Raw genomic sequence first — 24,165 nt, forward strand, 5'->3', positions numbered from 1 at the left:
GATTGTGTAAGTGCAAAAACGGTATATATGTTCAGGAATTATTAGTACTTGCCTTTAATAAATTTACTTATCGCTGAATGATACAAAACATTAAAATTTCCCTAGATATGCCTTATTTACACAGCCAGATATGCATATTCATGTTCAAAAAAGTAAAATACATTGAAATTTAACAGAGGCAGTTTAACAATATTCTTATTCGATTTTCTAGAATGAGTATACATCTTCTCATGGTTTACTTATACCATGCATCTTCTCTTTGCCTTTCATAAAATAACAGTATTGTATTTTATGTGGTTGCTCAAACACATTCCGTCAAGTGGTGAGCGTCGTTATTACTAACTCTCTCGGAAATACTTCAATAACTGCAAAACAAAACAGGCATCAACATGACTACAAGTTCACATAAACAACAAACGAAAGGAATATGAGATAAGAAAGAGAGCTACCTCACTGGAAATCTCAATGGCATTGCAATGAATAACTGTTAAGTGTTCTCACACAACCGGCAACGGTTTAATTAACAGAAGTTAACAGGAGAACTAAAACCAATTTCTCTCCCCAAATAAAATAACATGCGAATTTACCGTTAGGAATTGTTTTTGTGGCCCTCCATGTGCATCATGCCACCATCTAAGTGGGGTGTTTTGATGTTGTTTTTAAAATTTTTGGTGGAGTATGGGTGAGGTGTGTTCTTGCCTACCTTATGTTGTGAAGTTCAACAATAAAGGTGGTTGTAACTGGTGTTGCAATATGAATGCATATCGCTGAAACATTTGTGGATAAATGGTAGAGGTTTTATTCGTTTCATTTTAGTTTAGCACATTTCTTTTTGCGTATTGTGCGTCTACCGAAATTGATTGTCCTTAATGATTGAAAAAAAAAAAATAGTTTTACCTCTCTGTTGAACGTTGCTGCAGATTTGTTTTGAGATTCCTTGTCATAAATCAAATCAATTGCCGAATCTTTTTGTAGAACATTTTATCTTTCTATATTAATTCATTACATATCCTATTCGTCCTTTTTTTCTTGAACCGTAGTAACTGTAGCACAAGATTAAATTTTGGCACTTTTTGATGGAGAATTTTGTGACAACTGGCAGTTCGGACAACAAATGTAGCTAAAATTCTCAAAATAACAAAAGATCGGGAAGTACCGTAAAAAACATGGATCAATATTGACTATTTTGGAAGAGAAATTTTGTGACCACGGGGAACCTCTAAAATCCTCAAATCGGGATGTAATGTTATACGGGTGCTATATACAAAAAATGTATATATCCACTTACCTGTTATATACTCACTTCTTATACAGATCATTAAAAAATTGTCAGCTGTCTCAACATTGAGTTCAGATTGTTTGAGACTTTATTCCTCCCAGAGATAATCACAGATTTTCTTTTTTAATTTACATATTTACCTTTAATTTAATTTTATGCTTATATTTAGCTATTACATGGTTAAAACTATATGTGCCTATACTCTAATACTCCGATGGATGGAAATTTAATATGGAATATATTTTACTAAAATGTACAAATATTTGAATTGTTCACTGCCTAAGATTATATTGCAAGTAGAATTAGAATGGTCAATGTAATATAAATAACAAGTGAGCAAAGGCTATACCCTACACCACTAACCCTGTGCATAAGCTTTTCAATAGTTAACATTTCTTTTATGGAATATAATCCGACTACCACCAAACATAATATGCCTGTTCTCTCTGAGACCCCCATAAGCAACCAAAATTTCGTGACCATCCGATCAAAATAGCGACCTGTAGCCTGATTTGAAAAAAATTGAAGAATTGGATGCATTACCGACTATTGTGGAATGTAACGGTAATATTTTCTTCTTGCATTGACAGGCTTTGCCGTTGGAGTACTTCTACTAGAAGCCGATATATTCACAATGAATAAAACCCTGAATTTGTCTCCACATGTGTTTTTCTCTATTCCGACCCCTAAATATTATCCGACTATCACCAAAATCAATAGGCTTCTTCCTCTGTGGGCCCTCATCAACCCCCAAAATTTCGTGATTATCCGATCAAAATTCCAACCTTAGCGTGATTACAAAAAATTTAAAAATTGGATATATTACTGACTTTTGCGATATCCCGGCTGCTTGCCCACGTACGCCAACATAGTTTGCATCAATATAAAGGAGATCTTTTCTTCTTCCAATCACGGACTCCTTTTGGAATACTCCTACCAGAAGCGGAGATATTCGCATAAGAGAAAAACGTTGAATTTTCTCCACATACGATCCGATCAAAATTGCGACCTGTAGCGTGATTGCAAAAAAAAATCGGAAAATGGCATACATTACCGACTATTGCGATACCCTCTGTTGTTTGACCACCTATGACAACTTACTTTACATCGTTGTAAAGGTGATATTTTCTACTTTCCTTGACAGGTTTTGCTTTTGATACACCTCTTAAAGAAACAGAGATTTTGGCTTTGAAATAAAACGTTGACCTATTCTCCAAATAAGTTTTTGCCCATTCCGACCCCTGAATATTATCCGACCATCATCAAAATAAATAGGCTTCTTCCTCTGTGGGAACCCCATTAACCACCAACATTTCGTGACGATCCGATCAAAATTGCGACCAGAAATGGGATGTATTACCGACTATTACTATATCTCCGTTATTTGGCCACCTACGCCAACCTACTTTGCATCATTGTAAAGGTGGGATATTCCACTTTCATAGTCAGGCTTTGCTTTTGGAAGCTCCCCAGCCAAAGCTGTGATATTCGTCATTACAATTAAATTCGCAAAAATTAAAAGATGGGTTGTATTAGTGACTATTGCGATATCTTCGTTGTTTGACCACCTACGACAACCTACTATACATCGTTGTAAAGGTGATATTTTCTAGCGTTTGCTTTTGATATACCCCTTATAGATGCGGAGATATTTGATTTGAAATAAAAGGTTCACTTTTTCTCCAAATAAGTTTTTTGCCCATTCCGACCCCTGAATATTATCCGACCATCACCAAAATCAATAGGCTTCCGGGACCCAGATCGACTCAGCTCGTCAAGACATTCATGTTGGTATATATAAGTATGGGTCTACGACCACTATTTCGATGCGTTACACTCTTTTTCAAAACCAACTTATAATACTCTTCCCACATAGTGGTGTAGGGTATAAAAACAAATTTTTTAACTTAAGTATAAACCTCTTGGTGTAATATCACAGTAATTTTCAGGTACGATGCCTTGTCTTCTTTAACGTTTCCGACTTTAATCAGTAATCCCCTCATATTTAACCTCTGTTATTTTCATTGTTCGTCTATAATCTTGGTATAACAGTGTCCCGTTAACTCTTTTCATATTTTGCACAATTTTACATTTCTTAAATAAAATCTCTTAAGGCGATAACTGTGTTTTTTCACATTGTTCTATCGGTGACATCTCTGGATCACTTCCATCACAGTCATCAGCAAATTGTATATCATCCATTGCTAATAAGGAATATTTGTGTAAGTTACTTGCAGATTTAACAACTGGTGTTTCCTTTTCAATATACAAACCATTCATGGAATCGGTTCCTAAAGTGGTTTCACCCTCCACTTCTTGGTGGTTTTCTTTTCGTAGTGCTAAATTTCTGGCCTTTTCAACAAAAATTTCCTTGAGGGGTATAGTTTTTTCATCATTGTGTCCACCTAAAGACATTGAAGATTTTGATGGTTGCCTTGCGGCTTCAGGTTTCTTGCGGCTCAGATATGGTATAGATTGTGCGGAGGGGTTTTTCAGAATTTAAAGAATAATTTTCATTTAACATGGGTTCTGGGGTTTTATTATCATTTTTGTCTGTAGTGTCGGGTATATAACCGAAAAGTGGTACCCATATACAATGTGCTGGATCCATAGTCAAATATGACACAGGCGCAGCCCCAGCATTTGTCACATTATAGTTATAATAATCCAGCTCAAAATCCTCTTGATTTCTTAAGGAAAATTCTGAACCAAGTCCACCTAAAAGTTTTTTGCGATTTTGTTTTTCTATACTTTCCTTGGCATTTGGCATACTGCATATCGCAGCGGAGCTGGCAACACGTGAGGCAGCAAAATAGCAGGTCTATAAAGAAAGAAAAGAGTAGAAATGAAAAGAACAAAAACAACAAATATTAGCATAAAGACCCCTTCCCATCATTCGAAAAGGAAACTACAACTTACATTTGCTCGCCCCTGCTGTTTGTGAACGATTACAGACTTCAGAGACTGACAATCGGTTTTCTCTCCCATATATGAATTGGTCACCTTCAAAGTGGCTGCATCATAACGCTCAGAATATTTGCTACTTCGTTTGGCAATCATTGGTGGGCTATTACAAATCAAGGATATTCCTGATGATATAATACTCTCCGAATCCTTATCACCATCCATGCGTTTCAAAGTGGCATTATTGGGATCTTGCTTACCATTTGAAACATCACTAGACTATTTGTCAAACCCTCCTCAACAGATGGTGTACGACTCAACGACTCTGTGGTGTGGGAAATGATTTCATTTTGCAGTGAAGCTATGGAGTTAGTGCTACCATCAACGCTGTAAAGAAGAATGCAAGGCCTTTCGTTTTATACCCTCCACCATAGGATGGGGGTATATTAAGTTTGTCACTACGTTTGTAACTACTCGAAATAATCATTGTAGACCCCACAAACTATATATATTCTTGATCAGCGTGCAATTCTAAATCGATACAGCCATGTCCGTCCGTCTGTCTGTCTGTCCGTCTGTCCGTCTGTAGAAATCACTCTAGCGTCCAAACGGATTGACGTAGGTGGATGAAATTTTGGAAAATCTATTATAGGACTTTTGGTATTGAAAGCGGGCTATGTAGGTCCACGCTTTCGTATAGCCCCCATACAAAATGACGCGTGACGAGTCGTCGTTTTAAGGAATTTTTAAGATATTTGTCCCATTTTACCACCGAATTGGTTGTAATTTGGTATTTTGTGTCTCCAGAGGCCAAAAAACATTCCTACCAAAGTTGGTTTATATGGGTCCACGTTTTGGTATTAGCCCCATATAACGCCCCATATAAACTTTATATTATAAAGTACGCGTCATTTTAATATATTTTGAATGTATTAGTCCCATTCGACAACAGAATCGGTTGTAACTTTGTATTTTGCATTTCCAGAGGCTGAGAAACATTTCTACCATAAAATGTTTATATAGGTCCACGTTTTGATATAGCCCCCATAGGACGATATCTCCCGATTTTCGGTATTTTGAAGGTTTTGACCTCATTATCACACCGAGGTGACTGAAATTTGGTATTTAGTCCTCGTTTGGGGTATAAAACTTTCCCCCAGAAATTCGTAGGTATAGGTCCACGCCATCATACAGCCACCATAGAACAGTACCTTCCGATTTTAGGTATTTTGAAGGTTGTGGCCACATTAGTCCACCGAAATGGCTGAAATTTGTGGTGGAGGGTATAAAAAGTTCGGCCCGACCGAACTTAACGCTTTTCCTACTTGTTATTTGAAAGCGAGGTACAAAGGTCTTTGTGATTTTTTTCAAGGACCAACAGTTTTTGAAATCTTAAATTGTATAAAAGAATATTTTTTCAAGGACAAATAGTCCCTGAAAACTTGGATTCTTTAAAAATTATTTTTTCATGGACCAACATCCCTTGAGAACGAGAACTTTTTTAAACAATATTTTTTCAAGGAGCAACAGTCCTTGAGAACGTGGATTTTTTAAAGCATATTTTTTCAAGGGCCAACAGTTGTTAATATCGTGAATTTTAATGAATATTTTTCAAGGACCAACTGTCCCTGAAAATGACGATTTTTTTTAAAGAATACTGGTGATCCTCGAAAATGCTGATTTTTTTGAAAAATAGTTTTTCAAGGACCAAGTGTCCTTGAAACGCTAATTTTTTTAGAAGAATACTTTTTCGAGGACCAACAGTCCTTGGAGATGTAAATTTTTTAAAAGAATATTTTTTCAAGGACCTACAGTACTTGAAAACGTGGATTTTTTAAGGATTTTTTTAAAGAATTTTTTTAAGTACCAACAGTCCTTTTTTAAAGAATATGGCCCAACCAGCCACAAAGTACGCGGCTACTCACCTCATGATTGTGATTTCCTTAATGTTCATCTCATTCATTTCTGTGTCCCTTGCCAAATTCTCAGCATCTACACTCTCGCGGAGTTTCGAATGCCTTAACTGATGTTTCGGGCGCATAAATAACCTCCGATATGAGTGTCGTAGTAGACATGGTTCTTAAAGGTGGCTTGGCCAGTGAATTCATTGAACTACTGGGTGTACGCCTTCATCTCTACGCTCAGTTATGGCCAGGTGATATTTGCGATGACGTACCACAAATTGGGCCCCTATGGAAAAAAAACATCATTTTATGATAAAGTGAAAGGGAATTCGGAGTCTTGAAACTTACCCAACAAAGCACTTATCCGAATAATAATACAGGCAAAAGCAATGGCAACTAAGTGGACGAATTTAAATTTGATTTTTATTTAGGTTTTGGTAAAACTGTTCTATTTTTCGCAGTCAAACCTGTGACTGACATAACATGCCTCGATGAGGCGCTTGCAGTTTTCCCTAGAAAATTGAAGTAAATATTCCCCAAATAAGATTTAAATAATTCATCACTCTCCCCCACGCTATACAGCGACAAAAATCATTTACCATTTAGTTCCACATAAGCCAAAAAACCACCAGTACATATCAGAACCGCATGCATTTCAGTATTGTTTGAAATGCTACAACCGCTATTATCATCACCGGCAAAAAATTCCAATAACAATTGAGCTCCGCTGGATTCCACAATAATAGGTGAATTGCCACTACACTGGTTCGCAGTGTCTCCAACAGTGTTGATGCTGACGCTACTAGCATAACCAATTCTTGTGCGACCTCCTCCACCACCCTGTAACTCTCCATTAGTAATGTAAAACAAAATGATGGTCCATCACGGATTTTGATGTATTGTGTGGCACATGGCAAAGGTAGAAAGCTTAAGTGCAAAGCGATTGTCTCTTCACTTTCAACCTGAAATGGACAGAGGATAAATGGTGAACGCATAAGTGAATGTTTACTGTGTTCTTGTTCAATAAGTTCTGGCATTGCGTACGCCTCTGGGGAAATGCAAAATACAAACTAAAATGTCTATATAGTGTACTACAGGCGACAGAGCAGAATATTTGCCCCTATTGTTCTGGCCTGTGTAGTCGATATCATTTGCATATTGAATTCATTATTCATAATGTGTGTTAACATCCTTTGATAGCGCCAATATTCAAAGTTTTAGTCGGGTAAAACAAAGTGCGTACGATTGTTATTATTTTATATCAACACTTTTTTATGTTGTTATAAACTAAATAACCCACAATAATTAACTCGTCAGTTTTATCAAAAGTTCATACCACCCATCCTTATTCATTCACCTGCTTAATGTTCTCTGTGAATAACCTTATATTATCATTTTACGATTAGAAAAACTTTTCAATATTTGATTGAGCAGTTGATGATATTTTGTAAAAAAATATATAATATTCTAAAAAGGTTCGATTTTTAATATCAATAACAGCTAACCTCAATAATATTCATAAGGGAATGTTTTTTACACATCAATACACACATACATATATACATTACATATTAATACGTGTACGGAAAACATATCCACAATATTCAATCCATAATAATATACCATTGATCAGAGACTCTGAATAAGAAAACCAGAATTAAATCGGAAGCAACAAAAAAAGGGTCACAGATTTTTTTTGTAAAAATAAATTATGGGTCGAGGATAAATATTTGAAAACCGAATACGTGTCATTTGCACATTGACCGAAATCTCGTAACTATTCTTTACGCACATAAACACTAGGGTTAGGACTTTTTGGCCTTATTTTTCAAAAATGCTTTTCTGTTGAGAGGTGATAAGATAAGGTGAACTTATGACTGTACTGTATTAGTCATATATCGATTATTTATAGTGGAATATAAATACATTGCATTAAAATCATACATGTTTTCAAGCATCATCATCATCTTCAATAGATATTAGGTGTGTTCGTTTACTCAACAATTTGTACAAATTTGAACAAGTCCAGTAACTTCTTGTAATCGACTAAGGAAACAGTACAATATAGATTTACTTTAATTTCAGTATAAAAATACATATTTATATTTGATTTATTATAATGGCGTTAGCAATCGGTGGAGAGGTTTTCTCCGCGACAATGTTTTTAAAGCACCATTTTTTCCAACAAAACAATGTGCACTTAAGGGACTTGTTACATGTATGGTATTTTTGCTTAAACGCCACAAATATGGTTGCAAAATTGATGTAAAACTTGGGTATTTTTGCATATTTTTGTGTGGTTTTTTGTCATTCCACGCTTATAAAGTTTCATTTGGCCTATTCATTTCCACGCTATAGGCCCAAAACGCAAGCAATTCAAAAAAATCAACTTTTTTGTCATTTTCGACTTTTGATGAAAAATGTAAATATGCCATATACAGTGATGTGCGAAATAATAGAGCCACTGAAGTTACAACGCATTAAACATTTCTAAATCACTTCTGAAAAGTGTTTAATGGCGCAAATTGCATTTTTATAGAGGAACATTATCCCATAAATAAAATTCAGTCCACATTTGTCCAATTTGGGGGTTGACCTTGTATTAGGCAGAGCAGAGCCTGTAAAGGGCTGTGCGAAATAATAGGGCCACTTTAGGTAAATAAGACAATTTCTTAAGAAAATTTAAACTTGACCGTCAAAATCATAGGGAAAACTTTAGTTTTCCTTCCTAACATTATTTTCCTGAATGAACCTGCACTAAAAATTAAAATTGTAATTCCCCTTCTAGAGTTAAAGGGGCTGAAAACCCATATGGACCCAGAATCAAAGATAATGCCCCATAAGGACCTCCAATATATTGCAAATTGCAATAATATTTGTGATTGTGAAGAAAATGTGCTAAACTACTATCAAAAATAAGAAAACATTAAAAACCCGTCGAAAAAAGTTAATATTTTTATGATTTTAGATAAAAAATGGGAGGTCCTGTAAGGAATATTACCCTTTGTAGCTCCTCTGCTCCAATAAACGAGTAAATAATGGATTATTATCAACTCTAACAGATCTTAGGTGTGATTTAAAAACAGACTTAAACAATTTATGGGTACAGAAATCACGAATCTTAAACATAAAGACAGAATATGTTGATAACAGTTCTCGAAGAATACCCATCTCTGGCTACCTCCTTTATTGCTGAGTATTTCAGGCCTCATAAAACATCGAGGTTAGCTTTATTAAATGCCCAGGCTACCAGTGGTGAATGAAAATTATATCCGAAGCTGTCCGTTCGAGTTAAATAAATGTTGTACCACCTGTCAAGGAAAATGTTCAGCCATAGGCCAACCCACGCGTTCATCTACGATCACGTGTAAACATATTCTGTCTTTATGTTAAGGATTCGTGATTTCTGTACCCATAAATTGTTTTAGGCTGTTCTTAAATAACATCTTAGATCTGTTAGAGTTAATAGCAATCCATTATTTGCTCGTTTATTGGAGCAGAGGAGCTACAAAGGGTAATATTTAACCATAAATGTTATATTTATTTATATATATTTTACATTTATATGTAAATTTAGGGATTTGTTAGGAATGTAGTAAGAGTATTTTTGCAATCAAAAAGCAAGTGATTGTCATGTAAGAATACACCAATATTATCCTTCAAAGTTTCCGGCATTTTTAAAAGAAGGCCCAATTGCAGAAAAACTATAGGTTTCAAAGAAAAAACTATTTATTAAAAAATGCTTAAAAAGTCTCAAAAATGTCATTTTCATAAACAATTTTAAGTTTTATCGCACAAAGAATTCTTATCGCTAAGTGGGTTAAATAATTTCTGTTAAAGTAATGGCTTAGCCAAATTCGAACTACGTTGCCCTTTGCCTTTAGTATTTTACCAGAAATAATTTAATCACGAAAGACAGCCACTTACTTACCGAATATTTGAGAAATTATTTAAGAAATTTGTCGCCACAATGTTCTTCATCGTAAAATTCCACACCTCTATTAACACATATCGTTCCTGGCCACTGTGTTTATCTCAATGCACAATTCCATTTCACATCCTTATTTGTCTTAAAGAAGTCCTAGTAATCGAAAACAAGAAAATATGAACGTCGAACTCAATGCCCATGATTGAAAATGTAAAATAATGTAATTTCAAGAAGATTTTGTCGTTTACACAATGTAAATACAATTTAACAGCAACAACTACAAGCTTAGTACAAGACTGACAAGACTGAAAAGGAGTCAGCAAAGACTAGAAAAGAACAACAATAAAATCCAACGAGCAAAAAGATGAAAATAAAAGTGAATAGATAACAGTAAAAAACACTGAAAATAAAGAAGATACATTTCCAAAGAAATTGTGTAGATCACTTAAGGCTATTATAGATGAAGATTGTGGAAAAGAAGAAAAAATTGAAGAGGCAAAGAAACTCAATTTAGAGAATAGACCAAAAAGCAGCATAAGCAAGTATTAAGGAGAACACTTAAGTAAGTGAACAAAACAGCAGGGAGTGAGTTGATGAAATGATGTGTTCTTTATTGATGAACCTTCAAGTGAAGGAAAGACAGTAGGCATATTAGAAAACAGAGGGGGGATTGCGAGATGAACAAGGTAAAATATGAAGCAAGAAGTCTTGTAATGTTTTTGGCTATCCTTGATTTTAAGGATTTGTTTGTTATTATCTTTTGCCTCCCCTTGATTTTCAATTTTTTCCAATCTGTTTGATTGTTTCGTTTATTGGATTACAATGCGAAAAACATTGATCCTATTACCATAAAATATTATCATATTTAATGGGAAAAATATGTATATAAGCGGAACGTTAAGGAATGGCGAAGTCAATGACTGCGAACATATTGGAAAAAACTTTTTTTTATAAAATTAGACAAAATTTGTCATTTCAATACTTTGGGCATTCCCAAGGAAATAAGTGTTTCCATATTTATAGAAGCAACACAAATAGCAAAATACCGCAAAGCACAAATGAAGCAGATTGTTTTCTTATTGGCTTTGAATCACAATTCGCGGGTTAGGCTAAAACAGTTTTATTTTAAAGCTCCAAAAAGGAACTAGAAGGAGCTTCAATTATATCCATAACAGATACTCGATAATTTTTTCGTTCAATAGTGTTGAAAATCCTTCATATCGACAAAGCCAAATCAAGATTAAATTCCAATATTCTTTAAGCAGTCTTCAGGGAAGTCTGGATGGTATTCTCATCTTGTACTAAAGACGATCTTGTACTAAAAGACGGTAGGGAGAAGAAGGAAAGGAAGTAGATCCTCTGATAGACGAAGCATAGGTCTTCTTTTAGAAGACCAGTAGGTCATCTAATCGAGACCAATAGGTCTTTTTACAGAAGGCCACTACATCTTCTAATAGAAGACCAGTAGCTTTTCTTATCAGTAGGTCTTCTTCTAATAGAAGATAAGTAGGTCTCCTTATAGACGATCAGTGGGGCTTCTGGTAGAAGACCAGTATGTCTTCTAACGAAAGACCAGTATGTCGTCTAGCAGAACACTAGGAGGTCACATCATACACGTCCAGTAGGTCTTCTGATAGAAGACAAATAGGTCGTATGACGGAAGATCAGTGGGTTTTCCAATAGAAAACCATTGTGTCTTCCGACAAATGACCAGTAGGTCTTTTTATAGGAGACAGTAGGCCTTCTTATAGAAGATCACTAGGTCTTCATATAAAATACCGCTAAATCAATTGGGTCTTCTAATGGGTAGGTCTTCCGATATGTCTTCTCATAGAAAAACAGTAGTTCTTCTCATAGAAGACCAATAGATCGTCTTATGGAAGAGCAGTCTTCTCATAGAAAGCCAGTAGATCTTCTTATAAAAGACTACTAGGTCTTTTAGAAGAAGACCAGTAGGTGCTCTTAGAGAAGACCAGTAAGGCTTCTCTTAGAGGACCATTAGGTCCTCTTACAGAAGGCTAGTATTTCTTCTAATAGAAGACCATTAGGTCTTCTTTTAGGAGATCAGTATGTCTTCTTCATTTAAAATACCAAAGGTTTTATCATGAAAAAACAGTAGGTCTTATACGAGTAGACAAGTACTCCTCTTTTTATACCCTCAGCCTTTAGGCTAAAGGGGGTATTTACACTTTGATACGACCAAAAATGTGCCTCATCGAAATTATGATTTTAGACCCTAAGTATATTTGTACGATATCCGTTTCAGACAATTTTGAGTAGATCTAGCAATGTCCGTCCGTTTGTCTGCCTGACTGTCCGTCTGTCTGTCTGTCTGGCTGGCTGGTGCGCAAGATAACTCTCGAACGGATCTGCCGATTCGGTCCAAAATTTGGCTTTCGTAATATTTTGTCCGAACTTAGTTCAAGTTCAAAGATGGATTATATCGGTCCACTCCTTCCGGTGCCTCCCTAACAAAAGTTCGAAAATGTTCGGAAAATTTGTTCGAACGATAACTCTTGAAGGAAGTAATCGATTTGGTCCATACTTTGCACATTATGAAATTTCTACCAGACTTGGTTCCAATATGAGACTTGGTTCCAGATGAGGTTCCAATATGGACTCAATCCGTAAACTCCTTCGAGTACCTCCCACACAAAATTTCGGAAAAGTTCAGTTTAGGACTTGGTTGGTTTTTGTTGTAACACCTTGTATTCACTGTGCCCTATACGAAGGTACATGTTTCCTCAGGGGAAAGTCCATAGTCCAAATAGAAAGTTGAAAAAAAAACCCTATGACACCATGTTTATGGGTGGAAGCGCAATATAATTCTTGAACGGAAATTCCGATTCCGGCCAAAATTTGGCCTTCGTAATATTGTTTTCAAACTTAGTTTAAGTTCGGAGATAAGCCATATCGGTCCACTCCTTCAGGTACCTACCCCACAAAAGTTCAAAAATATTCAGAAAAATTGTGCGCACGATAACTCTTGATGAGAGTGACCGATTTGGTCCATACTTTACACATTCTCATAATACCTGCCAGATATAGATAAGGTTCAAATATGGACTATATTTGTCCACTCCATTCCGTACCTCCCACCCAAAATTTTGAATAAGTTCACTTTAAGACCTGCTATTGAATCACTTTGATTTTTGTTCAGGGGCAAGTCCATACTTCTTGAGAAAACAGCCCGAAGAGTGTAAAAACCCCCTATGGAACCCCAATGGTCTATGACTGTCCATTCCTTTAAGTACCATTTCCGCAAAATTTTAATCCTAATCAACATTTTTGTCGGTATATACGACCAAAATTTTGAATCCCCCTAAATACCTACATAAGTTTTTTGTGAAAAAAGTGTTTCAATTTGCCCAGGCTGAGGGTATATCTCTGCCGGCAAAGCCGACTGATACTTTTTTACTTGTTGAAAAACCAAATAGATCTTTTTATAGAAAGACAATGGGGAAGGCCAGTAATACTCTAAATATAAGACCAATTGATTTGTCAAACCAGTGGTCGGATCACTGATGAAATAGTAGTTGGCACTTTTTAGACCTGCAGGTGTTCCTACAGCAGGTTAATAGGTCTTGTTGGGATTTATAAGAAATCTGAGAAGGCTTCTTATACAAGAAATGTAGTTCTGTTTCATAGATTATATCCACCTATAAACAACCAGTTATTGGTGGGTTTTGTCATAAAAACCTATCTGCCTTCTTTGAAAGTCAGGTACATATTTTCAAAGAACAGCAGTAGTTCTTCTCATAAAATATAAGTCGTCTTCGTATAGAAGACCACTAGGTCTTCTTATGGCAGACTAGTGTTTCTTTTATGGAATACTGTAGCTTTTTTAGAGAAGTGCAAATGGTACATCCATTGATCAAATGACCCTGTTACTATGGAAGACAATTGGCTTTGGTATAGAATGCAATAGGTCCTACATTTAATTAAATTTAATGTCTTATAGTTTCCCACTCCGCTTCTTCATAAAAGTAAATCAATTTGTCTTCGTAGGATTTGAAAGGGACAAAGGATTCTATGAAAGTCCACTAAAATATTCTGCATTAATGTTTCTTCATTATTTTGTGACTTACAATAGTTGACTTAAATTTTCGTTTTTCTTTTCTTATAGCTTCACATTGTTTGTCTTCTAGCTATTGTTCCTGGTTCTTTATTTCTTTTGCTATATATTTCTATTGGTTTAACAAATTTTAATTTATTGTTGCGATTTCTATAACATTACATATTTTCACCAAAAATTTCATTTCTTTTTTTTGGTTGACATCCGCCATAAACTTTCAGTAAAATACCCACACATTCATACATATCATACCAGTTCACATATTCCAATAATACTACATCGTACAGTCGTAGTTAAACTGAAGTGAATGGTTTAGCTCACAAAATACCATTCGATGGTTTATGTGTATAAATTTTCAGTAGTGATGTGTGTAGTCCCGCTGTTACAGTTACATATTCTCCAGGGATCAATAGTTTATATGGCTTTGTTAGCTGGTTGAGTACATGTTTTTTCTTAGCTGGGATTGTGTAGCGCGTTTATCCCGATGGGTTTTAGCCAAAAAGGCCAGCGAATATTTTTCTCGGTTTATTTGTAGTTTACAAAGTTATTTGTTTAGGGAGAATTTAAAAGCAAACTTAAGAATTTGTTCGTTAAACAAATCGCAATAAACTTTGGAGACTATGTGGGTACATTTAGAGTAGTGCATGTTATATTTACAGAACAAATTCCGTTTGGAGCTAGGTACCCTGTAAAGATAGGATAACGATTTTTTGTATAAATATCGGATACTTATTTTTTCAAGGATCGTGGTTAGTTTAAAGTAATATTTTTGTGGAACTAATTTAAGGAATATTATTTCAACCATTGTCGAAAGTTAATAACCAAGTTTAATATAACCAAGGTTTCGATATCCTATGGCAAAACGATATTTTCAAGAATTCGGCATCAGGTATATTCGGGAAAGTTTTCAGAGATCTTACTATTGCACACTGTTATTAAAGGTTCTTCCAAATGACTTCTCAGGCATTCCAAGTTATGGTCAGTTCATATAAAGTCCTATCTTACCTTCCACACAGAACAAAGTTTTCATTTGTTGCCATGACATGTCGGTCTATATGTATGTTGTTTCGTCAAGTAAGAAGTTTTCCTATAAAAATGTATCTTTTCATAATTTTCGTTCATAAATTCCACGTTGTGGCCCTATGGCGGGACGGTGCAAAAGTCAAATTTAACAGCAATTTTTTGATGTTATGATACCTTTTGCATTGTTTGCATTTTCAAACAAACTTAACATAGTGCGGTATTCGAAAACCAAATTGTCTTCATCTATAGAAGGATATATACATACATATGGCGAATAACAAAAATGTTTTGCAATCGATGAATCCGAGTTTCACCCTATCAGAATTCGCGAACTGTTAATATATTCTATAAAGTATGACTACAATTCTTTAAAATGAAGTGTTTTAGGAGGGATCCCATAATGTCGACCATTAAAATTAATTTTCGTGGAAGCTGTGTTGGCATCAATGTAGAAAAATGAGTAAAAATGGGTTGAAGCCAACAAGTTTTTTTATGTTCCCATACGATTTTTGGCTTAACCTTACATTTTATAGACATATCCCCAAAGAAAGAATCACAGAATACTCCTTGGGCAACAAGATTGTAGTGTACGATTTTTCGATATATCCACTGCATCCACCTAAAATTGATGCTGACATTTTGAAGCCGGAATTTCGGGGTTTTTTGAATTTTTTTAATAATCCGGACGCGCAAGAAGATAATATTCCAAACTCTTAACACGATTATAGAACTCGTGATTTTACGTCGTTTGGTGCATATCTCATGAGTGTGCTCCTTACAGCATCCTAGTAATTGGAGTCGAAAGGTCAAAATTTGATGCGTGAATTTTCTTACAAAACCTATTTTTGCGTGTAAAATTTACAACTGTCATTCCATTTCCTTTGAAACCCGCGTGAATTTAGTTTTTTTACGCGACGGTTCTAATGAAGCCTTCCGCGATAGAGTCCATCTACTAAAACCGCGGATATAGATACCTTGAAAATCGGAAAATCAGCAAACATATATTTTGACAAATCCACGTACTAAACCGCGATTTTCTTTAAAATTTTTTACATAAATGGAATCCTTTACATGCGATTATAATATTTGCGAAAACGCGTGTCATAAAAGAAAAGAGATACGCGAGTAATATGGGTCTTTCACAAAAAATTGAATATGGAGGCACATCCGCGGTTCTTGAAGAATCTAATTAAAATTGTTATATTTTGACGTATTTTTGATAGGCGCTGATGAAACCGGATGCGCATCAAAATCGTATGCACATTGCGCGACTTTTACCAACTTTAAGGTTTTTTGCAGTGTATGATGCAACTGGCGGCACACAATGGCCCCTGAGTGAAACATCGAAATATGCATAAATTTTGAAAGAGATTGATTCGCTGTATCCAAAAACGAATGCGCATCAACCGACTTTAACTAATTCGCGAATAACGGGCTTTTTAATTTTAATATTAATTGAATGATTGTAATTTCAATATTACTCTTAATTTCCTACACATATATCACAGTAATCAGTTAAACTCTCGCGATTGTAAACCATATTTTTTGATGAAGTTTTAACTGTATACATTCATTATTCTATGGGATTTTAGCAAAATAGTTGGAGAACTCCCAAATATTTTTTTCGAATTTTTAGAATCAAACCAAAAAAATATTTGCAACAATATTTTCCAACAATAAGTTTTTCTCTTTTGTTGTTGCTATAATATGCAATTTATGTACCCAATCTCCATAAATTTGGTACCATATTTTTCTACGCATTGTCTAGATTCCGCATATATTTTTTAATTTATTTTTTGAGGGTTTGTACGGATTCTGGGAAAGGATAATTTGGATTTACTTCAAAATTTTTTTATTATTTGTTGATTTTCCGCGAAAATAATAGTAAATTTAATAACTTTTTAAACATCCACGAATAGATATGGAATGCTGTTAACGATTTATGCATACATTTTCTCATAACAACAAAAAATAAATTTTTAAATATTTTTTCTTTATATGAGAATAAAAACCGCTATAACTTTTGCGCGCATTGGCCAATTTCGTGAACGCGAGTAGATTTGAAACCGGATTTTTTTCCTTTACCTCTATACCAAAAATCGTAGATGTGCTCGCAAAAAAAATTTTTAATTTTTTTCAAATGGAATTGTAAAGGAATTTTGTTATTCGCCATATATTCGAGAATAGTTGTTTAAGAGCTTCGAACACAATAAATAAAATTAAAACTTTTCCTACGAAAAAGGATTATAATCGGGAAGGATTTGGAAGCAGATGTGTGTTTGTGTAAATCTTAATGAATTTTTAAAAAAAATATTTTTTAGGGATCAACCAGCTTGGTTTACACAATATATATTTTTTTGGATTAACCAGCGTAGTTTTTTAAAGAATATTTTTTGAAGGATCAAACAGCTTGGATGCTAAAAATATTTATATTTTTTGACAGATCAACCATAGCCTTCTTTTAATATTTTTTCAAGGATCAACCAATCTGAATTTTTTAAAAAATATTTTTTTGAAGTATCAACCAGCATGGATCTTTTTAGATACTTTTTTTAAAGCACCAACCAATGTGGATTTTTTAAAATATTTTTGAAGTATAAGTCCCAACTAACGTGATTTCTTCTTTTAAATATTTTTTGAACTTCAGGTTCAACCAACGTATTATCAACTAGCGTGAATTAAAAAAAAAAAATTTTGAAGTTCAACCAACGTGGTTTTTGAAAACAAAATATTATTTGATGTCAGCGCAGATTTGTTAAAAAATCTTTTTTGAAGTATCAACCAGCGCCGATTTTTTAAAAAAAAATATTTTTTGGTGTATCTACCAGCGTTGGATTTTTTAAAAAAATATTTTTTGAAGTATCATGAAGCGTGGATTTTTGCAAGGATTAAACAACGTGAATTTTAAAAATATATTTTTTTAAAAGTATCAAACAGCGTGGACTTTTGCAAGGATTAAACCGGTAAACCCCCTATAGGGGGCCTGATCCTCTATTCAGTAACTTTTTAACAACTTTACTCATTGTTTATTTTACAACAGTTTCATTTGTTTGTTTTGTAGTTGTTACAAAAACAAAAGAAATTTTAATAACTTTTCAATCGATAAAAGTTACAGAATAGGCCTACTGGTGAATTAAAAAAAATAGTTTTTCAAGGAACAAGCAATGTGTAATTTTTTTCAATCAACAAGCATTTTTTAAAAATATATTTTCAAGGATCAAATAACGTGGAAATGTTAATGAATATTTTTCCAAGTATCATTCAACGTGAATTTTTTTTTAAAAATATTTCTTTCAAGGATCTGCCGACGTGAATTATTTAAAAATATTTTTATCAAGGATCAACCAATGTGGGATTTAAAAAAGCTCAAACGAGGATTTTTTGAAACAAATAACTTCTCTTTAGGGATCAACGTGAATTTTTTTAATAAAATATTTTGAAGGATACACGTTGACTTATTAATACAATATTTTGAAGCATCAACGTAGACTTATTAATAAAATATTTTGAAATATCAACTAGGACGTTTTTAATAAACTATTTTGAAGGATCAAGAGTACTTTTTTAATAAAAAACTTTGAAGGATCAACGAGGACTTTGTAATAAAATATTTTGAAATATCAAAGAGGACCTTTTTAATAAACTATTTTGAAGGATCAACGAGGACTCTTTAATGAAATACTTTAAAGGATCAGCGAGGACTTTCTAATAAAATATTTTTATGTATCATTCGGAATTAAAAAAGAAAATATCGATTAAGCGGATTTATTTGAAATAAATATATTTTTTAAGAATTAACGTGAATTTAAAAAATAATTTTAGATATAGACCAGTGGATAAAAATAAAAGATCCATATATTAATAGAAAAACCTTTCAAAAAATCCTCCTCAATTTTGTTCAGAGGAAAGAAATACCATAATCATTCGATGTCTCGTAGATTTTAAAATGATTTTATTTGGAAGACCCTCAAACAACAGTGATTCTTGATTTGTCAAGAGCTTTGCTTAAATAATGCCCAATCTCGATGTTTGTTTAAAGGATTCTCAGGAAATACTTTTCGTATTGGAGAAATTTCTGCTGGATAAAATTTATTAGAACTTAATGTTTTTGCAACCTCTATATAAAAGCATGCTCCACTGAACAAATCCCCTAAAACCCTTAGGGGCATCATCCGAATATTTTTTTTTTAATTTTATTGTAGTAACTTAAACTGTACTTGCCCATATGACTTACGATGCATTGAACGTATTTTTACTTCGTAACTATGTTGTGATTTCTAAAGTTTTTGAATTCTTCTTAAAAGTTTTTCCATTTATGAAATTGCCATTAAGATACTCGCGAAAAAGAAGAAAAGGGAATGTGCAATGTAAACAATATTGCCACAATGATGTTGGGAAGAAGGTTGCGAATGAATGAAAGAAGTACTAAAACTATTGCTAAGAAATTACACGTACACGGTGTGGTAAAATTCAAAGTGATGTAAAATATTTTGACATAAACATTAAGTATTTGTTGCTTTGTGAGCCTTGGGGATTTTTAAAGATTTTTTTAAAGTCAGACGCATAATAATTTTGAAGAACAATAAAATTTTTCCCTGGGATTTCTCAATTTTAGAATTAAAGGATATCAATATCAGGAATCTAGATATCAAGATGGTATTAATTATTTCTCTTATGTTGGGGATTATTTTTAAAAAATCTTACAAATGGAAAATTTCGACAAATTGTCAATTGAAGACTTCTGATTTTAGAAGCCCTAATAAATAATGTTACTTATGCTTAATGACATTTCTTCCCGATTATATGTTATTATTCATATTTATGCATACATACCTCACAAAATTTCGCGTCATAACGTGGCGGTGGTGAATCACAAAAACGATAACGCTTCCTTGTGCCACCCAGGCAGTTTGTTGAACAAGGCGTCCATTCAGTCCCCAGCCTCCAGGGATATATCAGATTCTAAAAAAGAAAACAAGAGAAGTCAAGAGGGTTAGAAGGAAGAACTAGTTTTAGTGTTAAGTGAGGATGATAGGAATGATGATGATAGAGCTCGTATTCTGATATCTACATACATAACTATTCAGCTGAATAGGAAGCAAATTTCAAGAATTACACAGGTGGCCTATTTATCCATACAGACACAGAGTCAGACATTGTCACTCAAAATAAAAACAAAAACAGTTCCTCTACGGCTAAGCACTACGATTAAACCATTTTAAGCTGATAAGTAAGTAGTTTCCTCATTTTCTCTATTTTGCATATCAATATTTTAGCAGCGAACAATTGTTGTTGATATATCTGAGAATTGTGGAAGTTGCGAATCTTAAATTTGGGTTAAATCGGATTGCTATCCAATTCAATATACACACAAAAAAACCTGAATTACCACAAGGAGAGGTATTTAGCGTAGAATTTTTTATCGTCATTATGTTAATAGCATAGGATAATATACAGGATCGTGATAAAATGTTATTACAGTAGAGGTAGTCAAATAATTTCAAGAGTCGTATCGGAATTTTTATACCCTCCACCATAGTATGGAGGGTATATTAAGTTTGTTTTTCCGTTTGTAACGCATTGAAATACTCATTTGCGACCCTATAAAGTATATATATTCTTGATCAGGGTAAAATTCTAAGTCGATCTGAGCACGTCCGTCCGTCCGTCCGTCTGTGGTAATCACTCTAGCATCCACAAAAATGGAGATAGGACGCTGAAATTTTGGGAAAGAGCGTCTTTTGTTTGCAGGCAGGTCAAGTTCGATGATGGGCTATATCGGTCCACGTTTTGGTATAGCCCCCATATAACGGTACCCCCCGATTTACGGCATTTTGACGTTTTTAGCTACATTTTCAGACCGATTTGGCTATAATTTGACATTTAGGGTTCTTAAGTATCAATAAACATATATAACAAAAATTGTGGACATAGGTCCACGTTTTGGTATAGCCCCCATATAACGGTACCCCCCGATTTGCGGTATTTTGACGTTTTTAGCTACATTTTTAGACCGATTTAGCTATAATTTGACATTTAGGGTTCTTAAGTATCAATAAACTTATATAACAAAAGTTGTGGACATAGGTCCACGTTTTGGTATAGCCCCCATATAACGGTACCCTCAGATATACGGTATTTTGACGTTTTTAGCTACATTATCAGACCGATGTAGCTATAATTTGACATTTAGGGTTCTTAAGTGTTAATAAACTTATATATTAGAAGTTGTGGACATAGGTCCACGTTTTGGTATAGCCCCCATATAACGGTACCCCCCGATTTGCGGTATTTTGACGTTTTTAGCTACATTTTCAGACCGATGTAGCTATAATTTGACATTTAGGGTTCTTAAGTGTCAATAAACTTATATAACAAAAGTTGTGGACATAGGTCCACGTTTTGGTATAACCCCATATAACGCTACCCCCCGATTTACGGTATTTTGACGGTTTTAGCTACATTTTCAGACCGATTTGGCTATAATTTGACATTTAGGGTTCTTAATTGTCAATAAACATACATAACAAAACTTGTGGACATAGGTCCACGTTTTGGTACAGCCCCCATATAACGGTACCCCCCGATTTGCGGTTTGCGATTAGCTATAATTTGACATTTAGGGTTCTTAAGTATCAATAAACATATATGACAAAAGTTGTGGACATAAGTCCACGGTTTGGTATAGCCCCCATATAACGGTACCCCCCGATATACGGTATTTTGACGTTTTTAGCTACATTATCAGACCGATGTAGCTATAATTTGGCATTTAGGGTTCTTAAGTGTTAATAAACTTATATAATAAAAGTTGTGGACATAGGTCCACGTTTTGGTATAGCCCGCATATAACGGCACCCCCCGATTTGCGGTATTTTGACGTTTTTAGCTACATTTTCAGACCGATGTAGCTATAAATTGACATTTAGGGTTCTTAAATGTCAATAAACTTATATAACAAAAGTTGTGGACATAGGTCCAAGTTTTGGTATAGCCCCCATATAACTGTACCCCCCGATTTGCGGTATTTTGACGTTTGTAGCTACATTTTCAGACCGATTTAGCTATAATTTGACATTTATTGTTCTTAAGTGTCAATAAACTTATGTGACAAAACTTGTGGACATAGGTCCACGTTTTGGTATAGCCCCCATATAACGGTACCCCCGATTTACGGTATTTTGACGTTTTTAGCTGCATTTTCAGACCGATATAGCTATAATTTGACATTTAGGGTTCTTAAGTGTAACTAAATTTATATAACAAAAGTTGTGGACCTAGGTCCACGTGTTGGTATAGCCCCCATATAACGGTACCCCCGATTTACGACATTTTGACGTTTTTATCTACATTTTCAGACCGATTTAGCTATCAATTGACATTTAGGGTTCTTAAATGTCAATAAACTTATACAACTAGTGGACATAGGTCCATGTTTTGGAATAGCCTCCATATAACGTTACCGCCCGATTTCAGATATTTTGAGAATTTTACCAACAAGTTTTAACCGAATTATCTGTAATTTGAACATTTGACATTTGAAAGTCTTAGTGGTCACCACACCTCTCCACCAAAAATTGTCAAGAAAGCCCCCATATAACGGTACCTCCCGATTTTCAGTAATTTGATGATTTTAGCTACAATATTAAAGCGAACTAGCAGTAATTTGACATTTGAAGTTCTTAGTGGTCACAACACCTCTCCATCAAAAATTGTCAACATAGGTCCATGTTCGGATATAGCTCCCATGTAACGGTACCTCCCAATTTTCAGTAATTTGGCCATTTTAGCTACAATTTTTAACAGAACTAACTGCAATTTGACATTTGAAGGTTGTAGTGGTCACCACGCATCTGCATCAACAATTTTCAACATAGCCCCAATATAACGATACTTCCCGATTTTCGGTACTTTAGGTCCATGTTTTTGTATAGCCCCAAAACAAACCTCCCGATTTTCCGTACCTTAGCTTTAGTTTTGGACGAACTTTCTGTAATTTGAAATTTAAAAGTCAACAAAAATTCTGCAACAAAAACTGTTCATTTAAGTTCATATTTTCGTATAGCCCAGATACCTCCGAACTAGCTGTTAATGACATTTGAAGTTCCCACGTTATGTACCGATTTTCGATATTTTGAGGATTCTAGCTAAATCTTTTAACCGAATTAGGAGTTATTTGACATTAAAGGCTCCCATCAAAAACTCTCAACATAGACCGCTGTTTTATTATAACCCCTATATAACAGTACCTCCCAATTTCTAGCCCACCAAAAATTGTCAACAGTTAGATATAGGCACCATAAAAAAGGGCCTCCCGAATGAAGCATTTTATGTACATTATCTGACATTTTAACGTACTCACTTAAAGTTGGGGACAGGAATGAATATTTTATGGTGGAGGGTATGAAAAGTTCGGCCCGGCCGAACTTAATGCTTTTTTACTTGTTTAGACTATTATCGTTAAAATACTATTATGAAGAGAAAATTTATATTATCTATGGAGACATCCTTAACTTTAAACATTATAGGTATGTTAAGAAAATATTATCCATGGACTCAATTCTTGATTTATAAAAATGTTAAAATGAAAACTTTTATAAAGACAAACAATTTCAAATGAAAAAATTTATAAAGAAAATGTTTTCTTTTGACAGTTTCATAAAACAAGAATCAAGGGTCAGGATTTCATCCGAAATAAAATTCAATTTACGATTTAATGATGTAAAAGATTTAATTTTATGCATTTTCATTAAAGCTCAATTTGTTATAATAATTTTAATGAATAAACCCATTGATGTTGTAATTAAGTGATGATGTAAAATTATCACATTCACCATTGGCAGCTGAAAACAATATTAAAATATTCACTTTCCCTCATTTTCTGTGTCACACATCGTTGGTTGTTATGCTTTTATTCGCTTGAAATAAAAAATATTTTTTTATGAAATGAAAGTGTTTATTGGGAATGATGGATGCAGATCTGCCTCCACATTGATACATATATATGATTCCGTATTTTGAATTTTTTTCTGAGCACATCCTTTAAAATCTC

General features: G+C 34.1%; 1 pseudogene; it reads right to left on the reverse strand.

Annotated features, from left to right (window-relative positions):
* Positions 1-3,388: 3,388 nt before the first annotated feature.
* LOC141403250 (uncharacterized) overlaps positions 3,389-24,165 on the reverse strand; it is a 242,385-nt pseudogene continuing 221,608 nt past the window's right edge.

This window comes from Musca autumnalis, unplaced genomic scaffold (genome assembly GCF_047663935.1).
Source record: "Musca autumnalis isolate F117 unplaced genomic scaffold, ASM4766393v1 scaffold_4, whole genome shotgun sequence".
Classification (NCBI taxonomy): Eukaryota; Metazoa; Arthropoda; class Insecta; order Diptera; family Muscidae; genus Musca; species Musca autumnalis.